We start from the raw sequence: 25,805 nt of genomic DNA on the forward strand, positions 1-25,805 counted from the left end.
CATGTTTTGTTACCTATGCCAAGAAGGGTTTCAAATCGTCTTATCAGGTAACATTTGTGTACTTTTGATTTAACTTCCTTACATATAGTGTACCTCTCTTTACCTCACTAGACAAGCTGGAGTAAAGAGGCCGTGCCCTGAGGTCTTGTGGTTTTCTTTGAGAATGGACAGGTCTTGATGTTTCAGTATTAGTTTTGAGACATATTGGGTTTGTGGCAGGCAATATGAAGCTCATCAGTAAAGAAAAATACATAAAAAATTATATGCAGATGTTTAGACCTGTGAGGTATAATCAGATTCTGGGAACTTGAATGGTGAGTGGATGTATGGCTCTTTTCACAGGGCGTGCTGTTGATAGTTTTCACTGTATCGTATTTTCTGTGTCCATGCTTTCTAGATCCCACCTCACCCTATCTGTAGCTGGGAAAAGAGGTCAGGATAGTGGTAATGATGAGACTTACATTTGCTCTTGCCCACAGGTGGGACCCAGGTCTTGAGGTTCACTGCCCTTATGCAACATGAAGCCCTAAAGAGTGGAAGGAGGATGATGAGTAAATAGGCCTAAGTAAGTGTAGAACTGCCGGAGAGGAACAGGGAGGTCAAATCATCGTCAGAAAATACAGTACCGGTATGTGGTGACAGTAGATGTTTCAGCTGCTCCCTCAGTCTGCCCACCTACAGGTCTGCAAAAAGTATTGTAGGGGTTTCAGTTTAGTGTGAGGGACATTAAGCTTATCAGCAAGACTTAGGTCAGTTTTAACACATTCCTGGAATATTTAGATCATTTCAGTAGTAGGTGGGTGCAATCACCATCCACTCACTCACTGTAGTGCAGCTTTCAGGTGACTACCCTTTACTCTCTTCCCTTCCTGCTTTCCTTTCTTCCTTCCACTTCAGTCTTTCTTTCCTTCATTCTTTCCTCTTTCTTCTGTCTATAGAGGATTCTACACTGAATGACAAGCCAAATGCAGTCATTATTCGTTTTACGATGATTCGGTTTACGATAATTCGCTACAACGATAATAGAAAAGTTCCACCCCAAAATTCGATTTACAATAAATTTCCCGCTATAACGATTTTGCCATCAGAAAGCGCCAGGCACACGCAAGGTGACCGTCGCTTGTCTCAGGCAAGATGGCAGCCCCGGCGTGCAGGCATTGTTATGGTTCAGGTCTCGCCACCCCTTCAAAGTCCTGTCTTTTCAACTTGTTCATGTGTGCCCCCCTGTTATTGTCACCTCCCAGCCAAACATCGTACTGCAGTACTGTGGATTTGTGTGCCCAGTGGTAAGATCAGTGCCAGTGTAGGCCCCAGTGCTATGGGTGGTGCAGGTATGGGGCCCAGTGCTAAGGTTGGTGCAGGTATGGGCCAGATTCCCCTCCCTCTAACCTGTTCCTGTCTGACTCAGAGGCTGACCACTAGTGCCTGTAAGCACAGGCTGTCCCCCAGCCTCGGGGAGGACGACTTGGAGACGACTTGGACCAACACAGGAAAGAATGAAGGTGGGTTGTCATTTATGGTTCAGTCTTGGTTAGGTGACTTTGGGAAGTTGAGTTGACGTAATCCCCCATTTATAATGGGTTTCAATCTCCCGATTTACGATAAAATCGGTATACGATAAGGTGTGACCTGACATAACCCCATCGTAAAACAAGTAATGACTGTGGTTTCCTTTTCGCCAGGAAACCATTTACTATGCTGGGTGGCAACTGTATGACCAAATTATGGCACCTGGTGGTGTAGTGGCTAACTAAGGCGCTTCAGTGGGATTTAGCCTGTGCAGGTTATATCCAAGAGGTGGTTGGGGTTTATTGCTCATGTAATGCCACTCAGGGATGAGTGAGGCTGGTTGCTTATCTTAATGTCAGGACCAACTTGCCTAGCCCCGGGCTTCTACACTCCTCATGGGACAACACAGGATTAGATGATGAATGAATGAGTTATTATTATTATTTGCATCTTAGCCCCTTTGGGGCTAAGGTGCAAATGAATGTGTTTGAGTGGATGAATAGATTGGGAGTGTGTCGTCCTGTCTCGGCTACCTTCCTTTCCCTGGGGGAAGCAGCCTAGGTATATAGATAGATAGAGCGTTGTGGTGTGGATGTGGCTGTGATAGGAAGCGTTATGAGGAACACACTGAGGTGGTTTGGCCATGTGGAGAGGATGGAGGGTGAAAGACTGACGAAGAGAATGTATGTGAGTGAGGTGGAGGGGGGAAGAGGGAAGGGGAGACCGAGGATGAGATGGAGGGATGGGATGGAGAGGTATATGAGAGAGGGGGTGTGTGAGTTGGGAGCATGGGGGTGTGAGTTAGGAGCAGGGCAGTGAAATGGCGGGGGACAGGGGGACAGGGGGACAGGGCGACATGGAGGCAGTTTGTTTGTGGCCACCCCAAACGGGATTGAGGCATCTGGCAATAGATAGATAGATAGATAGAGATAGATTATTATTATTATTGTTTTAATTATTTGGTGTGCTTGTTTTTTAAACCCCTGACTCATGAACCAGAATCATGCCTCACTTAACCCATTGTGTACAGAAATAACATTATTATTATTTATTTATTTTTTTTTTTATTTAATTTGCCATTGATGATTTTATTCAGCATAAGTTAGACTTTTCACACTGGAAGGGGTACGGTAGATATATCCTGAGTAAACCCTTTCAGTACAAGGAGCCTTTTCTAAGTTGATTTAAATCATGCCATAGCAGCAGAAATATTAACAGGAGCATCATCTGGCCTGGAAGGGTTAAGGAAGCTTTTTGCCTGTACCAGCATGCGAGACCTTTAGTGAGAACTAATTGTGTTTTCAAATGGAAGAAAATACTGTACTTGGTATCCTAATTCCTATGGTGGGAAAAGTTATGGAAGATGATGATTATGATAATGATGATGATGATGAGAGGTAGAATACAGGGTTATGCTTTTTTTAACTACTCTGTTCTAGTCTTATCTGAGTATTTTCATAGCATCTTCACTGTTATGATCCAAGAAAGAGGAAAGCTGGCAGTGTTTTAAAAATGGAGGTAGGATACAGATTGTGATTTTGAACTACTTTTTTTTTGAGCAGTCTGTTTATCATTCAAGAAAGAAGAAAGTTGACAGTTAAAAAAAATGAAACAAAATACAGTATTACCGAAATAGAGGAATTCTCTCAGAAATATGGAATCTAAGATTCCATGTACCGTACCTGATTTAATGGTAATGGGTGATGATTTTGAAAGTTGTGTTGCAGTCACTGTTTTGTTTTTGTTAGCTGAATAGTCTGGGTTACATAGCATCCACCCACTTAGTGTAGTGATACTCTGTTTTTAGGGTAGCTCTACATTAAGTGGCAAGCCAAATGATTTCCTGTAAACCAGGAAAACATTTACAACACTGGGTGGTAACCTTATAACCAACCAACACGTGTTCCCTACTTGGCAACAGTTGGGTTGGCTGAGGGTTAATGCCCCTCCCTGGAAAACAACTTGCCTAACTTAAAATATGAACAAGAATCCTCGGACCAGGACCGACCAAAAGGTGATGACTAAGGACATGATACAGATGGCGACTTGGAATGTAAGGGGTGCAAATGATGAGGTGAAAAAAAGAGAGATTGTCCAGGTGCTTGAGGATGCAAAGGTGGATGTACAGTACATGGGTTAACTGAAACTAAATGGAGAGGTGAGAGTGTGAGAGATCGGGAGTATGGATGGGGTATATGTGCAGGAGTAGATGAGAATGAGAGAGCAAAAGAAGGAGTGTGTATTGTTGTGAGTAACAGATGGAAGGAGAATATAAGAGAGTATGGATCAGTTGGCTCATGGATTGTGTGGGTAAGATTGAAAGTTGGACTACAAATGTGGGCGATTGTGTGCGTGTATGCACCAATGCAAGATCGCACAAGCAGAGTGAGAGAAGAGTTCTGGACAAATGTGGAAGCATGCATGGGAAAGTTTTAAAGGAGTGAGAGAGTACATTTTTGTTTGGAGATATGAAAGGAAAGGTGGATGGAGTAGTTGGTGAGTGGGGTATGCCTGCAGAGATGGATGAGAATGGTAATGCTTTAGTGGACATTTGTGCAGGGAGGGGGTTGGTGATAGCTAATACCCTCTTCAGGCACAAAATGATCCACAGGTATATGTGGCGAGTGATGAGAAGGGTGGGTGGTGAACTGAATGAACAGAAGGCAATGATTGATTATGTGTGTGTAGATGGAGGGATGAGAAGGTGTGTAATGGATGCAAGAATATATAGGGGTTGGGGGAGTGGACTTTCAGACCACCACTTGGCAGGGGTCAGAATTAAAGTCCAAATAAAATGGAGAAATAGCAGAAAGGAAGGATAGGAGGAAGTAGTACATACAAGGAGAGTGGAAAAGTTACAAGAGAATGGAAAAAAGGCAGAATGTAAGAGGGAAGTGGAGGAGCGATTGGGTAATTACAGATTGGAGCAGATGGGAGACGTGGCAGGTGTTTGCAAGATAATCACAGAAGGAATCTGTGCAGCATGTGAGGTGGTGTGTGGGATGAAGAGAAGATGAAAGGGGATGCAGGGAACAGCAGGGTGGACTGAAGAGGTGAGAGAGGCTGTGGCACAAAAGAAGAAAGCATATAGTGAGTGGATGAGAAACAGAGGCGTGGAAAAAGTTGAGAGATGGAAGAGAGAGTTATATGTAGTGAGGAAGAGAGAGGTGAAAAGATTAGTAAGAGAGAGTAAGAAGAGAGTGGATGAGGAATTTGGAAGGAACTTGAGTGTAAAGTGGAGGGACTGTGAGAAAATGATCTGGAAAGAGGTAGAGAAACTTAGACAGAGTGCCAAAGAAGTTAGCTGGGGAGTGAAAGATAAAAATGGTAGATTACTAGTGGAGAAGGGAGAAAAAGTGAGCAGATGGAGAGAACACTTTAAGGAATTGTTGAACATAGAGAATGAAAGTAATGCAAGTATAAGTGGCTCCGGAATGGCTGGGAGAAGGAGGAATGTGAGAAGAGAGGAAGAAATCAGTAGGATAGAAGTTGTGGAAGCAATGAAGACAGTTAAAATGGGGAAAGCTCCAGGAATTGGAGGGTGTGATGAAATGCTGAAGCATGGGGGAGAAATAGTAGTAGAATGGATGTGGAAGATGTGCAGATTGGCCTGGGAGGAAGGTAGAGTCCTAGAGGATTGGAATTCAGGCATAATTATTCCCCTGTACAAAGGAAAACTCCCTAGGGGTAGGGTTTTTTTTTTCAAGAATACCCCTCCAGTATCCCTGCTTGTTGTACAAGGAGACTAAAAGGGTTGGCGGAAGGTTAGTGCCCGTCCCTGGAAAACAACTAACTAAAAAGACGAACAAGAAGCCTCGGACAAGGACTGACTAAAAGATGACGACCAAAGACCGGGCAAAGGACATGGTAATTGCAACATGGAATGTAAGAGGTGCGAATGATGAGGTGAAAGAGAGAGAGATTGTCCAGGTGCTTCAGGGTGTGAAAGTTGATGTATGTGGAGTAACTGAAACTAAATGGAGAGGAGAAAGTGTGAGAGACTGGGAGTATGGATGGGGTATATGTGCAGGAGTAGGTGAGAATGAGAGGGCAAAAGGAGGAGTGTGTATAGTTGTGAGTAAAAGATGGAAGAAGAACATAAGAGAGTATGAATCAGTTGGGTCAAGGATTGTGTGTGTAAGATTGAAAGTTGGAATACAAATGGGGGCGATTGTGTGCCTGTATGCGCCAACGCAAGATCATGCAAACAGAGTGAGAGAAGAGCTCTGGACAAATGTGGAAGTGTGCATGGAAAAGTTTGGAAGGAACGAGAGAGTGTTTTTGATCAGTGATATGAATGGTGAAGTAAGGAATGTGAAGGTGGATGGAATAGTTGGTGAGTGGGGTGTGCCTGCTGAGATAGGTGAGAATGGCAGTGTGTTAGTGGACATTTGTGCTGGGAGGGGGTTGGTGATAGCCAATACCCTCTTCAGGCATAAAATGATCCACAGGTATACATGGCGAGTGATGAGAAGGGTGGGTGTTGAACTGAATGAAAGGAAGACAATGATTGATTATGTGTGTGTGGATGAAAGGATGCGAAGATGTGTAATGGATGCAAGAGCTTATAGAGGTTGGGGGAGTGGACTTTCTGACCACTACTTGGTGGTGGCCAGAATTAGGATCCAAGTAAGATGGAGGAATAGAAGAAGGGAAAGACGAGAGGAAGGAGTAGTTGCAAGGAAAGTGGAAATGTTACAAGATGATGAGAAAAAGGCAGAATATAAGAGAGAAGTGGAGGAACGATTGGGCAAATATGAATTGGAGCAAATGGGGGACGTGGAAGTTGTGTGCAGGATATTTACAGAAGAAATATGTGCAGCATGTGATGTGGTGTGTGGGATGAAGAGAAGACGGAAGGGAGTGCAAGGAACAGCATGATGGAATGAAGAGGTGAGACAGGCTGTGGCACAAAACAAGAAAGCATACAATGAATGGATGAGAAATAGGGGCGTGGAAGAAGTTGAGAGGCAGAAGAGAGAGTTATATGTAGAAAGAAAGAAAGCGGTGAAAAGATTAGTAAGAGAGAGTAAGAAGAGAGTGGATGAGGAATTTGGAAGGAATTTGAGTGTAAAGTGGAGGGACTGTAAGAAAATGTTCTGGAAAGAGGTGAAGAGAGTAAGACAGGGTAGCAGTGAAGTTAGCAGGGGAGTGAAAGATAAAAATGGTAGATTACTAGTGGAGAAGGGAAAAAAAGTGAACAGATGGAGAGAACACTTTAAGGAATTGTTGAACATACAGGATGGAAGTAATGCGAGTATAAGTGGCAGGGGAATGGCTGGGAGAAGGAGGGAGGTGAGAAGACAGGAAGAAATCAGTAAGATAGAAGTTGTGGAAGCAATGAAGAAAGTTAAATTGGGGAAAGCCCCAGGAATTGAAGGAATGTGAGGTGAAATGCTGAAGCATGGGGGAGAAATAGTAGTAGAATGGATGTGGTAGATGTGCAGATTGGCCTGGGAGGAAGATAGAGTCCCAGAGGATTGGAAGTCAGGTATAATTATTCCCTTGTACAAAGGAAAAAGGGAAAAAGAAGTGTGTAGTAATCATAGGGGCATTTGTCTTCTTAGTATAATAGGAAAAGTGTATGGTAGGATACTGATTGACAGAGTTAGAGAAAGAACAGAGGAATTGGTTGGAGAAGATCAGGGAGGCATTAGAAAGGGAAGAGGTTGTGTAGATCAGATATTCATTCTTAGATCTTTAGTGGAAAAGTTTCTGAAGAAGGGAAGGAAGTTGTATGCGGCTTTCATGGATTTGGAGAAAGCATATGACAGGGTCGATAGACAAGGATTATGGAAAGTATTAAGAATATATGGAGTAGATGGGAAGTTGTTGAAGGCCGTGAAGAGTATGTATGAGGGTGCTAAGGCTGCAGTGCATGTGGATAATGAACTGAGTGAATTTTTCTGTTTGAAAATTGGATTGAAACTGGGATGTGTCATGTCTCCATGACTGTTCAGTCTGTATATGGATGGGGTTGTAAAAGAGATACAAGGTAGGGCAGTGGATGTTGGAGCAGCCCTAGTAAGAGAGGGCAGTGTTTGGAAACTCCCTGTACTGTTGTTTGCAGATGATGCTGTGTTGTTAAGTGAAGACGAAGGGGAGCTGCAAGGCACGGTGGATGAGTTTGGGAGAGTGTGTAAGAAACAGAATCTAAATGTGAATGTAGGGAAGAGTAAAGTGATGGTCTTTGAGAGAAGTGAAGCCAGTGAATGTACAGTGAGGTTGGATGAGAAGGAAATGGAAAATTTGAGTGTGTTTAAGTACTGTACTTGGGTAGTGTGATGAGTAAGGATGGAAGTTTAGAGGGTGAAGTGCTTGAAAGGGTGCAACAAGGAAGAAAGGTTGCTGGTTCCTTGAAAGCAGTGATCAGAAACAGGGAAGTGAGCATGGAAGTGAAAAAGCTACTACATGACAGTATTGTGATGCCAACTCTAACGTATGGAAGTGAAGCTTGGACCTTGTTGGAGGGACAGAAGTCAAGAGTGAGAGTAGTGGAAATGAGTTATTTGAGAGGAGCATGTGGAGTCACATGGAGAGACAGGCTGACGAATGAGGAAGTGAAGGAGCGTTGTGGGGTGGATGTGGATGTGATAGGAAGCTTTAGGAGAAACACACTGGGATGGTTTGGCCATGGGGAGAGGATGGAGAGTGAGAGACTGATGAGGAGAGTGTATGTGAGTGAGGTGGAGGGGGGGAGAGGGAGGGGGAGGCCAAGGATGAGATGGAGGGATGAAATGGAGAGGTATATGAGAGAGGGGTGTGCGAGCTGGGAGCAGGACAATGAAATGGCGGGGGCCAGGCCAACATATAGGCGATTTGTTTGTGGCCACCCCTTACGGGATTAAGGCATCTGGCAGATAGATAGATAGATTGTTAGATATACATGTACAGTATTTGTATGGTTACAGGAATCTGTACCCTTGTATGGATATGCATTTGTGTGTGTGTGTGTGTGTTTGCACATGTGCATATCCTGTGTGCATGCTTGTGTGCTTATGTCCTTACCATAGGAAAGTATTGATATTATTTTCAACAAATAGACCAGCCACTTCATTCACATACATGAATAATTCTTTCTGTTATTTTTCATATATGACTCTCTCACACAGTCTCTTCTCCCTTATCCTGTTAGCCATCACATGTGTCCTTCATTGTCACCTGCCTTCCAGCTTTCCTTTTCTGCTGCATGACTTCCAACTCATCCTAGTTTCTGTCATATTCCCCATGTCTGCTTCTTCACTTCTGTTATCTCTTCTTTTTTACATTTCTTGAGTCCGTTCTGTTCTGACCTTTCCTCCATCTCTACATGTGGACTTCTACCTTCTTTACTTCTTTACCTTCTTACTTCCCTCAGTTTTTCCATCCTCTTCTATCTTCCATTCCTGCTTCTGTCTTCCTCCCTGCCTTCCTGTTTCAAGTCAATTTTCCTTTTTTGCAAAAACTTGCCGTAGGGCTTGTGCAGATTTAATTATTATGACAACACAAATTTGTATTTTGTATTTTTTTCGGAGGATAGTGTTTGGAAACTCTCTGTACTGTTGTTTGCAGATGATACTGTGTTGTTGAATGAAGATGAAGGAGAGCTGCAAGGCTTGGTGGATGAGTTTGGGGGAGTGTGTAAGAAATGGAATCTAAAGGTGAATGTAGGGAAGAGTAAAGTGATGGTCTTTGAGAGGGGTGAGGTCAGTGAATGTACAGCTAGGTTGGATGATGAGGAATTGGAAAATGTGAGTACATTTAAGTACTTGGGTAGTATGATGAGTAAGGGTGGAGGTTTGGAGGGTGAAGTGCTTGAAAGGGTACAGCAGGGAAGAATGGTTGCTGGTTCTTTGAAAGCAGTGATAAGAAACAGGGAAGTGAGCATGGAAGTGAAAAAGTTACTACATGACAGTATTGTGTTACCAACTCTAACGTATGGAAGTGAAGCTTGGACATTGTTGGAAGGACACAAGTCAAGAGTGAGAGCAGTGGAAATGAGTTATTTAAGAGGAGCCTGTGGAGTCACATGGAGAGACAGGCTGACGAATGAGGATATAAAGGAGCGTTGTGGTGTGGATGTGGATGTGATAGGAAGCGTTATGAGGAACACACTGAGGTGGCTTGGCCATGTGGAGAGGATGGAGGGTGAAAGACTGACAGAGAGAATGTATGTGAGTGAGGTGAAGGGGGGAAGAGGGAGGGGGAGGCCAAGGATGAGATGGAGGGATGGGGTGGAGAGGTATATGAGAGAGGGGGGTGTGAGTTGGGAGCAGGGCAATAAAATGGCGGGGGACAGGGCGACGTGAAGGCGATTTGTTTGTGGCCACCCCAAACGGGATTGAGGCGTCTGGCAATAGATAGATAGACAGATAGATTTTTTACAAGCTCTCAACTTATTTTTACATACCATATGTGCAGTATGATGTGCTAAGACTCATCTTCTCTGTTTTCCCAACTTTTGTGGCTGGTTGATTTGTGTATTCTGGTGCAGCTAATATTATTTCATGAATCTCATTTTATATATAATACTCCTTTATTGGTGAATCTTTTATTGTGTCAGAAGCAAAAATAGGTTTTACACGATTCCCCAGTAAGTTATGTATCCACTCATGGTATTTATGTGAAGTTCCAGAGGTTAAGAAGAGCTATAAGTTTACTATAAGTTCTGGGTGTCCATTGGTACTCAGTTGCTTTTGTTCATTAGTGTCAAATTTTACTTGACTTTAAATGAGAGTAATGTCAGCCAGAGACAATGTTTGTAAGAGACTGAACTAACTAGAGTCAGTCTCACTGGGTCCAGCCTGAAGGATTGTATTCTTGTCACCTTACTAGGCTTTCTAGCATCTCTTACTTAAACATTTGTCTTGCATATTGTACCTTATTATTTTTTAGTATGTTATTTGTATTTTTTTTCCCCAGACAAGTCATAGTAATTGTTTTTGTACCTCCAGGTTGATTTGAAATGTGAACTTTTGACTGCAGGCTGAAGTTGCCCTTGTCCTGCAGGTCACCGCCCTCCATTTTTCATGGGATAGGAAGGGAGGTCAGGGACATTTTCATAGCTGTAGCTCCACTGCTCAGCTGTTTCAGTGTCCCCTTGTAATGACGTCTCTCTTCAACACTTAGGCTACCCAGACAAAGATTGCACTGATGTCATGCAACACTTATCAGTGTACCAGATACATATATAAACTGATAAGGAAGGGATGCCAGGGAGTCTTCTTCACTGATGACAATATGAGCAACAGTATACCACCATTCTGTCGTTCTTCACATGTCGAGCTACAGTAATATTGTGAGTGTTGTGTAAGTTTCATTGATGCTAAATAAATTTCTGTATATATTGTATGATAAAACTTGTAAAGAGAATTAATGTATATTAGAATGAATAGAAGAGCAGGGTAAATGTAAAGAGGTGGGTAAAAAGAGAATATAAGTGAACTATTTATAGGGTGAAGTATAGGAGAAATATTGTTGTATTATCTTAGCAAGGCTTTTTTGTATATATACTGAATATCTTTGTGTATATTTGTCTTAGACCTCTTGAGCAAAGTTATGTGAGCTGAGCCTGTAACAAAATCGATAAAGTATGTCACAGTGCCAGCCTTATTAAATTTGGCCAGTGGAGAAGCAGGATGTTGAAAAATGTGGTTTATACTGTAATGCAATAGAGTGTGGCAGGTATGTGGTTGATGAGTTGAAGGTTATGATTATATCATGCAATACAGAGCCTTTGTTATGTATTGCCCATTATTATTTATTTATTGGTACTTATTTTTAAAAATAAATTTCACAGTACTAGTAATTGATGGATAAAAGTCCTGTTAAGATTCCATTCTACCTACAGTAGTTATTAGCCAGTTTCCCCTGGTTTATTAGAGGTATAGTTGCAGCCCCAGGTTCATCTGAAATGTGAACCCAGTTGACTGCATCTTCAAGTTGCCCTCCTGTTGTCCACCATCCCCAATTTTGAGAATAAGTAAGGTGCTGAAGGATATTTGTGAAACCAGGCAGTGAATCTGCAGGGTTATATTGATGCCATCACATGGAGGCATTCCACTGCAGCAGCTTATTACCAATTATATGTGAAAATCTGATGTACAATACTAGAATGCATCACCAGCATATAACAAGGACATACTGTACTTGTATGTCACATGGACTTTGTATGACTCATGGTTTTCATCTTAAGGGTAAACCATTCATTGTTTCTGTCCCCCTTATGTGTAGTTCATTCATTTTTAGTTGATGAGTGATTTAGGTGTTATATGAGCCTGTGGCAGTTGTTAACATGGTTTTTGTTGGTGATACAACTTACCTGTTAAAATATAGTGACTCACAAATCATAAAGTACTTAATATGTATCATATTACTTATGGTGTTATGTACTGTACCTGTTTAAGATATGAAATATGTTGGTTTAATAGAATCACTTTATAGTTTTGTTTGTTGGCACCAGGACTGAGACTTAATGTCTAGAAAATATTGTCCTACATTGAGTAGTTTTAAAGTTGGTAATGAACTTCAGTATTATGGGAAAGAGGAAGTATGTTAGTATGAGAATTATCAGCTGCTTGTCCATTTCACAAGGTCCCATTTCACAGGTTGTCATTGCTAGTTCTTTCAGTTTTGTACTGTACTTTCTCATTTTGTTTTGTGGTTCCTGCCTCACCCCATTCTCAGGTGAGAACAAAGGTCAAGATGATGATATATGTTTGATTTGTATAGAGTATGTCTTTGGTAATCCTTGGGCATTATTTTCAGTACAGTATTTATTATTCAGTAAGCCCTCCATTCACTTAGATTTACCACAATATCAGAAATTCTCAACCCCCTCAACCCAAGGGTTTCTTTTCTTTTTTCTTTAATTCTTGCTGCAGTCAGATTATTTTATTCAGCCTGGTAGTGAGTTAGAACTGGAGGGGTTAGATCTAAGAATAATTAAACCATGCACTTCTAAGGAGCTGACCTTAGCTTTATAAAAATTCAGCTAAGGACAGCAGGGGGGATGTAATTTATGAGATTGTTGTCATTAATTAAAAAGTGGGTGTACATCTCATTTCTTTATCACTGCTTCATTGTGTTACATGGAAAGCCATTTATATCAAACTTCACAGGTTAAGTATTATGGCAAATTTGAATCAAGACAGTGGAGTAACTGTATTTTGGTTATTTTGTAGGTTTTGTACCAGCCATCTTTTGTTTCATAGCCATGTACAGAATACTTGCACAGGAAGGTTGTTCAGTACATTAGTGACATAAGTGTGGAATTAAAACAAGCTGTGTTTATTTTCTAATGCATGTTTTATTTAAAGTGTAATTATCTCAGTTTTGATGAGGATGTTGAGTAATTAGAGTTATTAATACCCTCCATGTTGCTGTTTAAGTGACTAAGGGTATTGTCCCTCCCCATTCATTAACATTTTGTTCATTTTTTAACTTTGTAATTATGTAAGTTGGATCTGCTGCTCTTTAGTTCATTTTTCAAGTTTGAATATTGTAATTATGTAGGTGCAATAAGGCTTGTATTCTCATCAGTTAGGGATACTCCTTCGCACCAGTTCTAGACCAGTTTATCTCCATATATAACACATACAGCTGTATTGAGTTTTTCGTATATTGTTTGTGGAAACTATATCAGTAGTTCTTTACCAGGTTATCTCCATATATAGCACATACAGCTGTATTGGGCTTTTCATATATTATTTGTGGAAACTATATCAGTAGTAGATGGATGGCTACCATTGATAGTGGGAGGTACTACCATGAGAGTGAATTGTGGGTGCAAGCCGGTACAGTAATTGGCCACACAGTCATTACTCTTAGGCAGGAAACATTCAGCCACAAGTAAAGTCATATGGGAACCATTCTTCTGAGTGACTGCATTTAAAGTCCAAGTTGTGACTCCCTTATCGTCACAAATCTTATTTCAAATTTGTTCTCTTCTCAACAGCTGCCAGCAGTTGTTGGGAAATAGTTAGCTGGTTTTGGCACATGGTTTAGCTTCCACTCCATTGGAAACATCAGCTGTACCATGGTCAACACCGGTATGGGAATTCCTCAAGAGGAAATATGGCATCATTTTTAGATTGCATTATATATAAAAAATGAAAAGATATAAGTAACAGGCAAGAGATTTTAATGTGTAATGTGCAAATTTGCTTAGGAATTAGGACTAGTATGACTCCTGAAGCTGACAAGAATAATTTATGGCCTTAAGAGACACACAACCTCTGGTCATTTCTGAGATTGAAATTCACCTGAACTAACAACTCAGCATTTTGTTTCTTGTACTTGTGATGTTGATAAGGGGTCGCTTCCACAGTTAATTTCTTTACATCCATCCATCATCCAATCCTACATTGCCCCATGAGGAGCGTAGGAGCCCGGAGCTAGGCAGATGATCCCGACATTTAAGATGAGAGTGACCAGCCTCACTCATCCCTGAGTGGCATTACATGAGCATTCAACCCCAACCCCCTTGGATATAAGCCTTCACCGGCTCAATCCTATTAGAGCGCAATAATTATCTACTAAACCACCAGGCGCCAAGATTTGGTTATATGGTTACCACCCAGCATAGTAAATGGTTTCCTGGAATTTCGTTACATCTCGACAAAAAAAATCCCCTACATGATAATCTTCATTGGGGAGATATGTAGTTTATTGAGGATCTATGATAACAGTTATAACGGTACTGTTAATGATTTGGTGTGTTTGAATGTGGAAATGGAATTAGAGGAGTGAAGGTTTTGTTAGTTACCATCTTAACTAAAAGCAGCAACTGTGGAACTGACCTTAAGATCATGAAAATGTTGGAGTCATTGTTGTGTGTATTTAGGGCATTGTAAAGGGCATTGAAGTCATTTTAAAATGTGTTTAGGGCATTGTTAATTATATATGGGGCTTTTTAGGGTGTGTTGGTTGAATAAGGAATGCTGACAGTATTGTTACAGACACATATTTTGAAGACAACCCTTTATTGAGAGAGAATATGGGGAGGACAGTCCTCTTTTTGAGAGAGTTTTGTCATAGGGAGTGTAATGAATAAAGGCTTGTCCTGGAAAAGTGTATTTGCAGCATATTATATATAGTGTGTTGAGGTTATTCCAGGAGTTTGTTGACTTTGTTGTAAAATGTGTGAAATTGAGTGTGTTGTTAACTCCAGAACCAAAATGTATTGAGTTGTTGGTTCTTGGGCCATATTCTCCATTGCTTAGGTTTTTTAGCACCCCTGTCTTGGTGTAGCAGTTCATCTTGAATGTAACATCTCACTGTACCCTTTTATGCGGGTAAAATATCTTTTTAATGCTGGCATGGATTACACTAATTGCATTCAGGATATTAATGTATAGGTGTGGACAAAAGGAACAGAGACATTGCCCTAACCTGGGTACAGAAGACCTGGTCATTTCTGGTTGATGATTTACGGTAATGGGATGTAAGAACGGTAGTGCCTTCCCTTCACTTATCCCCACCTGATACCCTTCTTCATGTTTCCCTGCTATAACTCATCAGCCAGAAATGACTCAGTTCTTGTGTGCTTGGGCAAAGGTGGTGTCTCTGGTTCCTTTGTCTGCTCCTGTATTATGTGCAAAGATAAACTTGTAAGAAAGAGGTGCAAGAAAGGTTACCAAGCTCACAAGAATACGGTTCCTTGTGTCACTATAATTGCCTGGGCCAAACAGTATTGACAAGTACCTTCTGCCCCGTAATTTTTGTACTTAGTTTTTAGCCCTCTTACATTTTCAGATTCCTTTGGTCAGTTTCAAATCATGCTTGTAACCTGATATATTTGTCTGCTTTCTGGACTTATGTAACACGTGTCTTTGTAATGTTTTTAGTTGTTTCTGTTTTGCATCCTTTTCCCTTGTGCCAGCGAGGTGTGTGCAAAGGCGAGTGTATCAGTGAACTAGAGTACAGTTGGAATAATATTGCTCTCACAATTATTGATGATGCTGAACTTTTAAATAAAAAATTGCAGCAGTAAGTGAACTTGTTCTTTCCAAACAACTGACAACAAAAGTACGATTCAGACACCCCCCAGGTTATGCAAGCCTCAGCTTTTAATATTTGACCTTACAGAATTATATTACAGTATGTATACAGTTTATTCTCTTGTTTCAGTCATTAGTGCCTCATTAGGAACAATAGGGCCTAGGGCTAAGCTACCCAATACAGACTTAAGGAGAGTGTGTTATGTCACTTATCTGTATGTAGCACTGTATGGGTGCCCCTCAGGCTTATACCCTAATGGACTACATACAATTGCAGTGTCAGGCACTGTTTATTACCCTGTGTTTATTTTAATGACTCTATTACAATATGTATGTTCGCTAATTATACACACATACATATACACGCTGAAGCAAGCCTGGCTGTGCAAAATTTAACTTCCACAAAGCTTTCTGGAACTGTTGCATAACCTAGGGGGTGCCATTGTAGTACGGCACTGGTAATTTATTTCTTGACATAGTTTAGGTTTGTATCAGTGCTGAGGTCAAAGAATATACCAGAGTTATGTTTTGTACTACTTTATTGCAATACTGTAAATAATTTTTGATGTGGAATCACAGTGACAGTTACATGTACTCTGCTATGTTGCCTGTCCAGTGCTATACATAATGGAGCCAAGAACTGAGCTGTTACAGCAGATTATATGTTCATATGCAGTACTATACAGATCTTACCATACTTACTGGAGCCAGAAACTGAATATTGCTTAAATTTTGCTGACATATATGGTTTGTTGCAGTAGATTGTGAGAAATACAGTAAGAGAAGCAGGAAGCTATATACAATAAGTAGGAAAATTGTCAAGATAATACTGCACACAGACTCTGGAAAGTTAGAGATCGTAGAAGAGTCAGTAAAAATTTGGTAGAGCTGATATCAGGTTGTTAAATTTAAGCAGCATTAAGTATATGAGGGAATGTAAAAGAAAAGTAATTAAGAAGACAGATGAAGGACTGAGAAATAAGTGCATGCATAATGGCCAATACTCATGATTTAGCGGTGGGAAAGGATGAAGTACTGTATGTTTATTATTGTTGTTGTGGCCCCTGGTTGACAGACAGCAGTGGCAGAAAGCAGAGACCAGAATGACAACACTCTGATAGTTTTACACACAAAATTTACAGCTTTGTTACACACTACAGCCATCCTATTTTGACCCTTTACAAAAAAATCTTTCCATGAAGCAATGGAGTATCATATCAGGAGTTGATGAAGCATTGAATCTGTGCTATTTTGCAAGGGATATCTGCTCTTTTAAGGGACTGTGAATGAACTCTGGTCCTATTTACCTTCTATGAGGAAATAATGATTATGAAACTTTAGAAATCTAGAGGATAACATTCAAGTTGTAGGTGAATTAATAAAGGTCATAGAATTTGCTGATGACAAGGCCATTGTGTGCAGCACAGAGGAAGGGCTATAAAGAATGCTGAACACTTTGAACAGAGTTTCCAAAGAACATGGAAGGAGTATAACTAAAGTCAGACGCAATAACGATTGTAAAAAAATGAATCCCAAGTGCTGCCATCAATTTACAACAAAATTCAAGAAGTTAAGACGTTTAAATATCTTGGCAGCACCATTTCTCACAAATGGAGACTTCGGTATTGAAATTAAAATTAGCACTGCAGATAAGCAGGGAGGCAGACAAGTAAGCAGGTTACTAGTGAGGCAGGCAAGCAGGGAGGCAGGCAAATAGGCAGATTACTAGATGAGACAGGCAAGCAGGGAGGCAGGCAAATAAGCAGATTAGTAAATGAGGCAGGCAAGCAGGCATGCTGACAGAAAGGCAGTCAGACAGGGAAGCTGGTAGGTAGGTTAGAATACAGGCAGCATGCTAGGAAGTAGGCAGGCAGCTTGCCAAGAATGAGTAGGCAAGTTAAAGTGTCAGGCAATCCGGCAGATAGGGTAAGTGGCAGATAGGATGGCATGCAGACAGGTTGGCAGGCATGCAGGTATTCTGACAAGTAGGCAAGGTGGCAGATAGGCTGTCAGGCATACAGGCAGGCTAGTGAGCAGCAGACAAGGATGCAGACAGGCAGGCATGGAAGAGCTAACTCTCAATAGACAGCGCTTGTGAGGCTAAAATATACAAAATAAAAAGAAAGAAAGAAAAAAGTTGCTTCTGATTGATGGAGAGATGCGTTTTGGCTGACGTCATCATAGAGTTCGTATCTGTCTGTCAACACCCTCGCATCTCTGGCTGTCTGGCTGTTGTTCCTGCCATCATTGCCTGCCTCCCTGAAACTCTGCCTGACACCCTGCGAGCCACCCTGCATGCCTTTCATCCAGCCTGTCCCCTTTGCATCTTGCCTAACAGCATTCCTGATTGCCATCCTGCCCGCCTTTCACCCTCCCTGCCTGCTGGCCTAGTTACCCGCATGCCTGGCTTTCTATTTTCCAGTCTTCGTTCCTGTCATTCTATCTGCCTTCCACACCACCTGCCAATCTGTCTGTCTCTCCATCTGCATGCAAGCATGTTTGCTTCTAGCCTGCCCTGTCTGCCTACCAGCCAGCCTGCCTGTTACATTGCCTGCTGATTGTTTTGCCACCCCGTCTGCCTGCCGCTCTTCCTGTCTACCGGCTTGCGAGCCTTCGACAGGCAGACAGACAGGCTGGCAGGTAGGAAAATTGGCAGACATCCGTCAGGTAGGTAGGTAGCAGGCAAGCAAGTCGGCAGGTTAGGCAGACAGCCAGAAGGGTAAGTGACATGCAGTCAGCAGGTGACAGGAAGGCAGGCAGGGTGCGCAGATAGACAGCAGGGCAGATTTCTTATTAAGATGTTCCCTATGCTTTAATTCTAAATAAAATGGGCAAGAATTAGCCAGACTAAAATATATACAGCCTTGATTAACCCCTTCAGTACGAGACGTCTTTGCTAAGCTGAATAACACCGTCAGGAGGCGGCTGGGATAAAATATATATAATACGTCCTTGGAGTGAAGAGGTGAACGGCTTTAAAAACATTAATAACGAATAAAGACAATAAATGAAAATTATTAATACATTGATATATTTATTCCATCCGTATCAGTGGAGAGGGAGAGAGAGAGAGAGAGAGTTCCTGGTGCTCCGATTACAAACTATTCTAATCTAATGCTATATTTCGGGTCATTCAACTACGTACAACTAACGGAGATAAATAATATGAACTAATTCAGTCGTCAAAGTACATTGATGAGACTAAAACGACATTTGACGGGCCTGTCTGCTGGACTGCCAACCTTCAGGGCTGTTGGCCAGGCAGGCAGGCGAGTGACAGGCACGAAGAGTGGCAAACGAGCAGGAAGCCAACAGGTAGCAGCTGGCAGACGAGGAAGGCAAACAGGACGGCTGACAGGCAGTAAGGCAGGCAGGTAGGCTGATAGACAGGCGGAATGGAAGGCAGACTGGTCGGCTGGCAGGTATGGCGGCAGGTAAGCAGACAGCTTGCTAAGATGTAGGGAGGCAGGCAGTCAGGGTGAATGACAGGCAGACTACCAGGCAGGTAGGCAAGTGGAAGGCAGACTGCCAAGCACGGAGTCAGGGTAAGTGGAAGACAGACTACCAGGCAGGCAAGCAGGATGGGTGGCATTTAGACAGGCCGGCAGGCAAGGGAAGGAAGGCAGGGTAGGTGGCAAACAGACTGCCAAGAGGCAGGAGGGCAGATTTCCCTTAAACCTGTTCTCCATCCTTCGATTATTAATAAAACGGACAAGAAATTAGCCAGAATAAAATAGTATATGTAATATAACACCTTCAGTACGAGAAACCTTTCTTAAGGTGGTAGGGTAACCCCGTGAGAAGGCGAGAGAGGGAGAGAGAGAGACTCGATATTGTCCTACTCCGATTAAATTGCCTATTTAAGCCAATATTATGCTACATTTCGGTCCATTCATTAATAAGTACAATTAACAAAGATTAATAATGTAAACTAATTGAGTCGTCAAGTCTAAAAACGCCATTTTAAGAGCATCTGACCCTCCCAACTGAAGCGTTTGAGGATTTCGTGAAATGCGTTTGGCGAGTTCCAAACAGCACAACATAAGACCCCTTCCCTGAAAGAACTCCTGACATACTGTGACGTCACGGATTTCCGGGATTCCCCCGTTCACTCCCCGACCCACACGCACAACCCGACTTGATTGACAAGCGTTTTAATTTTGCGACAATATCATGCTTCAATATTTTCATTTTATTTTACACTCCTGTCATGCTATGACTTTTATAAAACACCGTGGGATAAAATAATGAATAAAATAATACATAGATAATGAGTACTTGTGGCTAAATATGAACAAAACCCGTCAATTTAGGAGGGGGAAGTGACGTCATAGGAAACCCTCATAGCAACACATGAGCCTTCATGTTGCTCCACCTATTCTCATACCGCTGTCTTTTGCTGCATGATTACTCTTAAATCTAATATAAATATACTGGAATATTTTATTTCTCTGATATATGATCCAAGAGGAAGTTTGGATGTGAATTAACGAGGGTGAGAGGTGCGTAGTCACAGGTTCCCTCCCCTCGACCCTCGCCCAACACCAAGCTGACAGAAGTCACCAGTGAGATGCCAACCTAAATTTTTAAATAACACCAAAACTGCTTTTATTAAGGTGCTAGAATATCATTAAGGATATGAATCTCAAGAAAACCTATAAGATATATGCAAGCATCACTAGATTACCGAAGAAATTTTGAAATAATGGCGAAATTACGGTTTGTAAACAATTCGCCCGTCAATCATAGGCAACTAGCGGGAGGCGGGCCGGCCGGCAGGCCCGGTCCCCGGACCACAGTCATTCCGAGTTGAACCGTTGAGAAGTAAGGTGGTAGTTACCTCTCTTCCGCACCACTTATACCCTGCTCTCCCTTGTCTCTTTCGCTCTTGCGTCTCTTTTCTTCCATTTGCACTCTTATTAATTTACTTCCTATTATTCTGTTGCTATTGTACTCATTCATACGTTCATATATACTTGCATGCATACATAAATACATACAGGTATATATATAATGCATCCATACATGGTACGCATGCATTCATATATATACTGATACATTTATACATACGTATTCATTCAAGCATGTTGGAACCTTTATAAACGATAATCGATACGAACATACACAATAAAAACACATGTATCCAAAAATGAATGCATACATACATTTAGAGAGACACACACACACACACACACATACATATGCCTACATACATACATACATACATACGTATGCATACATGCATACCTACAGATTCATATTTACTCATACAGATACACATTCATTCACATTCACTTCTCTACAGTACAGTAGAGTATTAGACTACCTACCTACTGGTATGAACCTTGTCATGTATTCGATAGGGACGGTGGATATTAGCGCCGAAGTGGTGACATTTGAGGCTGCGTGGCACATCAGCGGACTATTGGACCTCAGGCAACGCCCTATCAAGACATGCCATCAAGCCCGTCACGACGATGACGTATTATTTGCTACATTCTTGCTGTTTACCACCGTTTGCCTTGGAATTACTGCAGTGGTGGTGGTGGTGGTGGTGGTGGTGGTTGCTACATTCTTGCTGTTTACCCTCCGTTTGACTTGGAATTACAGCAGTGGTGGTGGTGGTGGTAGTAGGCTAGCAGTAGTAGTTGTAGCAGTAGTAGTAGTCATTGCAGTTGTAGTAGTAGTAGTAATTGCAGTTGTAGTAGTAGTAGTAATCGTAGTTGTAGTGGTAGTAGTAGTAGTAGTCATAATAGTAGTAGTAGTAGTTGTAGTGGTAGTTGTCGTAGTTGTAATAGTAGTAGTAGTAGTAATTGTAGTTGTAGTAGTAGGAGTAGTAGTAGTAGTCATAGTAGTAGTAGTTGTAGTAACAGTAGTAGTAGTTGTAATAATAGTAGTAGTAGTAGTTGTAATAGTAGTAGTTGTTGTTGTAGTGGTAGTTGTAGTAGTAGTAATAGTAGTAGCATTAGTAGTAATAATAGTTGTTGTAGTTGTAGTAGTAGTTGTACTTAGTTGTACTTATTAATGAATGACCCGACATATAGCACATAATATTGGCTTAAATAGGGAATTTCATCACTGTATAAACAGTGCTCCTAATATACAAGAGATGATAAATAAGCTGTATTATGCAAATGAAATCGGTAAAAAGGAGGTGTTACGGAATCCCTAACACAAGAATAAGGGCCGTAAATTAAGCGATACTACTGTAGTCAATTAGGGAAAGATATTGGTTAATGAAGGCGTAATTAGGGCTAATAATAGGAATTTGCATTGGCTGGGGCAAATACCCATTGAGAAAAAGCGCTGTTCATTGCACCCCGACGTCAGCAAGAACATACTCGATCTGAAGAAAAGCAACCTGCCAAGGAGAGAGAGAGAGAGAGAGATTTTTTCACCAAAATGTCTCCTTGTAAATATTTGATTGTATTGTACTAAATGATTGTTTTAAGTAAATATCTATTAATACATTCTGTATTAATATATACTAATACATGCCAAGCGTCATACGAGTAGGTAGTTTAATACTCTGCTGTACTATAGGAAGTGAATATGAATGTATCTGTATGTATAAATATGAACATGTATGTATGTAGGCATATGTATGTATGTATGTAGGCAATGTATGTACAGTATGTATCTGTACATGTGTGTATGAATGCATTTATGGATACATATGTACAGTATATATTCACGGATGTATACTGTTTATGTTCGTATCAAATATCCTTTATGAAGATTCCAACATGCTTGCATGCATACGCATGTATTAATGTATGTACTGTACCTGTATATGTATGAATGCATGCATACATATATGGATGCATTATTTATATTAATGTACAGTATGTATGCATGCATGTAAATATATATGAACGTATGAATAAATTGGCAACAAAATAAAAGAGAAATAATAAACGAAGTAAAATAATATGATGATGATAAAATAATGAGACAGCAACTGGGAGAAATGAGAAGCGAGGGCAAAGGAGACAAGTGGGATTCGGGGAGAAATGGTGCGGGAGAGGGAAGCAACCACCACCTTCCTCCTCAACGGTTCAACTCGGAATGACTGTGGTCCCTCCGGCGGGCATGCCACGCACAAGTTGCCGATGATTGACGGGCGAATTGTTTACAAACCGTAATTTCACCATTATTCCAAAATTTCAACAGTAATCTAGTGATGCTTGCATATCTCTTACTGGTTTTCTTGAGATTCGTATCCTTTTTGATATTCTAGCACCTTAATAAAAGCAGTTTTGGCGATATTTAAAAAGTTAGTTTGGCATCTCGCTGGTGACTTCTGTCAGCTTGGTGTTGGGCGGGGGTTGGGGGGAGGGAACCTGTGACCACGCACCTCTCACCCTCGTTAATTCTCATCCAAACTTCCTCTTGGATCATATATCAGCTGAAATTAGATATCCCAGTATATTTATATTAGGTTTAAGAGTTATTCTTTAGCCAAGAAGAAGTAGGATAAGGATAGGAGCAGTAGCATAAAGGCTTATGTTTTACTATCAGGGTTTCCTATGACGTCACTTCCCCTTCTAAATTTGACGGTTTCTGTTCATATTTCGCCACAAGTACTCATTCTCTATGTATTATTTTAATCATTATTTTATCCCACGGTGTTTTGCAAAAGTCATAGCATGACAGGAGTGTAAAATAAAATGAAAATATTGAAGAATGATATTGTCGCAAAATTAAAACGCTCGTCAATTAAGTCGGGTTGTGCGTGAGGGTCGGGGAGTTAACGGGGGAATCCCGGGAATCCGTGACGTCACAGTACGTCAGGAGTTCTTTCAGGGAAGGGGTCTTATGTTGTGCTGTTTGGAACTCGCCAAACACGTCTCACGAAATCCTCCAACGCTCCAGCTAGGAGGGTCAGATGCTCTTAAAATGGCGTTTTTAGCTTATAAATGTACTTGACGACTCAATTAGTTACATTATTAATCTTTGTTAATTGTACTTATTAATGAATGACCCGAAATATAGCATAATATTAGCTTAAATAGGCAATTTAATCAGAGTAGGATGACTTGATATTGCGGATTGCTGTCGAGTCTGTCTCTCTCTTCCTCCCTCCCTACCTCCTTCTCTCTCTCTCCCTCTCCCTCTCTCAAGGTCACTTACCACCACCTTACGAAAGTTTTCTCGTACTGAAGGTGTTATATTACATATAATATTTTATTCTTTGTGGTAGGTGGGGGCGCTCACCATCCACTCACTCGATGTAGTGCTGTTCTCGTGTGTCTGCCCTTGCCTCTCCTCCCTCATTTCCTTCTCTCCTCTTTTGTCTTTCTTTCCTTCATTCTTTCATCTTCCTTCTGCCCTGGGTGACTCTACACTGAGTGACAAGCCGAATGGTTTGCTGTACACCAGGAAACCATTTACCACGCTGGGTGGTAACCATACAACCATATTATGGCGCCTGGTGGTTTAGTGGGTAATTAAGGCGCTGGAATCCAGTCTGCCCTCCTCTGCCCTCCTGCCTGTTGGCAGTCTGCCTGCCACCTACCCTGCCTTCCTTCCCTTGCCTGCCGGCCTGTCTAAATGCCACCCACCCTGCTTGCCTGGCTGGTAGTCTGTCTTCCACTTACCCTGACTCCGTGCTTGGCAGTCTGCCTTCCACTTGCCTACCTGCCTGGTAGTCTGCCTGTCATTCACCCTGACTGCCTGCCTCCCTGCATCTTAGCAAGCTGTCTGCTTGCCTGCCGCCATAACTGCCAGCCGACCAGTCTGCCTACCATTCCGCCTGTCTATCAGCCTAACTGCCTGTCAGCCTTCCTGTTTGCCTTCCTCGTCTGCCAGCCGCTACCTGTTGGCTTCCTGCTCGCTTGCCACTCTTCCTGCCTGTCACTCTGCCTGCCTGCCTGGCCAACAGCCCTGAAGGTTGGCAGTCCAGCAGACAGGCCCGTCAAATGTCGTTTTAGTCTCATCAATGTACTTTGACGACTGAATTAGTTCATATTATTTATCTCCGTTAGTTGTACTTAGTTGAATGACCCGAAATATAGCATTAGATTAGAATAATAGTTTGTAATCGGAGCACCAGGAGCTCTCTCTCTCTCTCTCTCCACTGATACGGATGGAATAAATATATCAATGTATTAATAATTTTCATTTATTGTCTTTATTCGTTATTAATGTTTTTAAAGCCCTTCACCTCTTCACTCCAAGCACGTATTATATATATTTTATCCCAGCCGCCTCCTGACGGTGTTATTCAGCTTAGCAAAGACGTCTCTTACTGAAGGGGTTAATCAAGGCTGAATATATTTTAGTCTGGCTAATTCTTGCCCGTTTTATTTAGAATTACAGGACAGAGAACAGCTTGAAGAGAAATCTGCCCTCCTCCCTGCCTGCCACCTACCCTGCCTTCCTTCCTTGTCTGCCTGGCTGTCTATGCCACCTGCCTTGCTTGCCTGCCTGTTAGTCTGTCTGCCGCCTACCCTGACTGCCTGCTTGGAACTCTGTCTTCCATTTACGTGCCTGCCAGTCATTGACCCCGACTGACTGCCTACATCTTAGCAAGCTGTCTGCTTGACTGCTGCCATTCCTGCCAGCCGACCACTCTGCCTACCATTCCTCCTGCTACCAGCATACCTGCCTGCTTTACTGCCTGTCAGCCTTCCTGTTTGCCTTCCTCGTCTGCCAGCTGCTACCTGTTGGCTTCCTGCTCGCTTGCCACTCTTCCTGCGTGTCACTCAGCCTGCCTGCCTGGCCAACAGCCCTGAAGGTTGGCAGTCAAGCAGGCAGGCATGGAGGCTGGCAGGCAGGAGGTTAGTCATACAAGCCGGCACGTTGAGAGGCTGGCCAGCAGATGGTCAGGGAGGCCGGAAGACAGTCAGGCAGGCAGACTGGAAGGCAGGCAGGTAGTCAAGCAGCCAAACAGGCAGGCAGGTTGGAAGACAGACAGGCTGGGGTGTAGACAGGCAAGGATGCCGGCGAGCAGGCAGACAGAAGAAGCATACTTTTTATAAATATTCCCTGTGTTTATTATACAGTAATGTATATATACTTTTATTGGTTCCTCACAACCTATTTAAGAAGTGTAACTCATTATATCAAATAAAAATAATAAAGAGTGTTTGTGAATTACTTCACCTCAGTCAGAGAGACGTATTTATAAACTTTCTCAACCATCAGTTGTGTTTATGATAATGCTATACCGTTTCTTACTTGCATGTACTTCACAATTGATGTATATTCACCAATAACGGGACTAATGTGAAAATAGAAGATTATTCATGACCATAGGGAGTCTTAACGGCTTTATAATTATCCCTAAAAATCTCTTAGAATTATTTATCATTT

The sequence above is a fragment of the Coenobita brevimanus genome, chromosome 12 (genome assembly GCF_032717465.1).
Source record: "Coenobita brevimanus isolate Jiangsu-jjx chromosome 12, ASM3271746v2, whole genome shotgun sequence".
In the NCBI taxonomy this organism is placed as follows: Eukaryota; Metazoa; Arthropoda; class Malacostraca; order Decapoda; family Coenobitidae; genus Coenobita; species Coenobita brevimanus.